This window comes from Triticum urartu, chromosome 5A (genome assembly GCF_056163025.1).
Source record: "Triticum urartu cultivar PI428250 chromosome 5A, HENAU_Tu73, whole genome shotgun sequence".
NCBI lineage: Eukaryota > Viridiplantae > Streptophyta > Magnoliopsida > Poales > Poaceae > Triticum > Triticum urartu.
In genome coordinates this window covers 684376623-684379368 of record NC_141877.1, presented here as the reverse complement: position 1 = coordinate 684379368, position 2746 = coordinate 684376623, and positions in this window count along the sequence as shown.

The following is a 2746-nucleotide window of genomic DNA, read 5'->3' as shown; positions in this document are numbered from 1 at the left end:
TCCAGGAGTAAAGGGGATAAAACCCCCCAGGGCTCCAAGTCCGGCTCTAGGCCGGACACCGCTCCGGAACCTTCAAAGGTTCCAGAGTCTGGCGGGCGACCTCCTACCAAGAGGAGCAAGCCCACCGTGCCGGTGACCCCCGTCCAACCGGAGGCGCGGGACAATCTATTGGAGGTGCTCAAAGGCGCCTCCATCGACAAGGAGCACCGCACCATTATGAGTGCGGTGGTCCAGAAGGTTCAGTCCACCAAGAGCGGACTAACTGAAGCTTGTGCTAGCCTTTAACAGGCTTTGAGGTAAGTAAAGAATGTGTAAATAATATTACCGCATAGACAGTAGCCCCTGATGCTCCGTTTGGCATTCCAGGGATGTAATTTTTGAGTAAAACTCACTTGTTTTGTCCTGTGCGCTTTAAACTTGTTCATATGTGCTAAGCAATGCTGTTGGAATTTAAAATATTACCTTCTGTGCGGCTGTTTATCAATTCTGAGAGATGGCGAGTCGTTGACTTCTACCCCTGTGCCGCTAGTGCTGGGGTGTTCGGGGATAAACCTGAGCACTCTTTTCCCCATGTTTGGGTCCTTCGAGGGAGGCGCTCAGCACAACGAACAAGGCAATCGGACTATAATGCGTGAACACTCTCACTTAGCCATAGAATTCTATAATTTTAAATTTCGGCGAAGCCCCTGGTATTCGGAAGACCGAGTTCGGGGCGCTATCCATGCCTTGGCCGGACAGAGCCGACTCCTCGCTCTAAGTGGCATAAGTCTTTAGGGACTCGAAAAACCTCTCGAACAGCAACCAGCTCTCGCTTCATCATGACAGTCAGTTTTAGCTTTCTCTACTGAGGTGCTCGACCCAGCTCAACTGGGGCACAATCGCAGTAGTTCTCCTAGTGCTACCTTAGCCGACATAGCGGAACGTAAGGCACCAAAACATAGGAGCCGTGCAAACCCAACTATTGACCCAATACATGATTCGGAGCCGATGCATATAATGCTATAAGTTCGGGGTGCCGCACTTGTTAAAGTGTTTGGACTTCTCACACCATATTGAGGGGTACTAAAGCCCCTGGCATATTTTGGCCGTACCAAAGTGTACGGGTGCAACATGCCGTTAAGGAACATATATTTGTAAAAAAAGAGTAATGCAAAAATAGACAAAAGCTATGCATTGTTTATTAAAAAGGGATGCGATCAAAGCAGAACGATACAAATAATGCGATAAGCAAAAGGTTGGACTATTTAACATGTCCATTCCAGGGGTAGGCTGCGGAATGGTATGCGAAACAGGTATACTGCTCGTGATAGAGACCACCTGGGAGTTCCGTAATGCGGCATGGCTTGTCTGCTTCCCTGGTTCTTGTATCGTTTGTGTGGCAATTGAACTGCCGAACAGGCCTTCCGAAGAATGGAGTCCTGAAAGTAAGAGAAAATTAAAAAATCAGCAGCCCCTGGTGCGGTTTAAGCCGTGTTTCGGGCGTGCCGTGATGGTGCCCCTCCCCCTGTACCCATGGTATTTCTAGAGCGTAGTTATGTATGCGAAGCACTGGTGTCGCATTTTTGCGAGGGCTGGGGTTGGGGCCGCATTGCTACGCCTGCTCGGAACGTGCCAGGCGGTCTTGTTGTAGGTTACTCCAGGCGCGCTTGACAGTGTCCGGATGTTTAATGGCCGGACTGGAGAACTTCCTGGAGAGGCTGCTTTGTACTTCTGCTGCAAGGGCCGCCGTGTGCTCCTCCGTTCGGAGGGAGCGTTCGGTGTTTCCATTGACCGTAATTACTCCTCGAGGGCCTGGCATCTTGAGCTTAAGGTATGCGTAGTGTGGTACCGCATTGAACTTGGCGAATGCGGTTCGCCCGAGCAATGCGTGATAGCCACTGCGGAATGGGACTATGTCGAAGATTAACTCCTCGCTTCGGAAATTATCCAGAGATCCGAAGACCACTTCAAGTGTGACTGAGCCTGTATAGTTGGCCTCTACACCTGGTATTACGCCTTTAAAGGTCGTTTTGGTGGGCTTAATCCTCGAAGGATCTATGCCCATTTTTTCGCACTGTATCCTGGTAATGCAGGTTCAGGCTGCTGCCGCCGTCCATAAGGACTCTAGTGAGATGAAATCCGTCAATAATTGGGTCTAGAACCAATGCGGCGAATCCGCCATGACGGGTGCTAGTGGGATGGTCCCTTCGATCAAAGGTGATCGGGCAGGAGGACCATGGGTTGAACTTTGGGGCGACTGGCTCTACCGCGTATAAGTCCCTTAACGCACACTTCCGCTCCCTCTTGGGGATGTTGGTTGCGTATATCATGTTCACCGTCCGCACTTGTGGGGGAAAACCCTTCTGTCCACTTTTGTTCGGCGGCCGGGGCTCTTCCTCGTCATCGCTATGCAGCCCCTTGTCTTTATTTTTGGCATTTAACTTGCCTACCTGCTTGAACACCCAACAATCCTGTTGGTGTGATTGGCCGGCTTTTCGGGGGTGCCATGTATCTGGCACAAGCGGTCGAGTATTCGATCCAAACTGGACGGGCCCCTAGGATTTCTTTTGAATGGCTTTTTCTACTGACCGGATTTATAGCCTCTGAATCCGGCATTAACTGCCGTATCCTCAGCATTGTCGCCGTTAATGCGGCGCTTCTGCTTGTTGCGACGCGACCTGCCACTACAGTCCCTGGTATCCGAATTACCAGGGTTCTTGGTCATATTGTTGCTACGAGCAAGCCAGCTGTCTTCTCCCACGCAAAA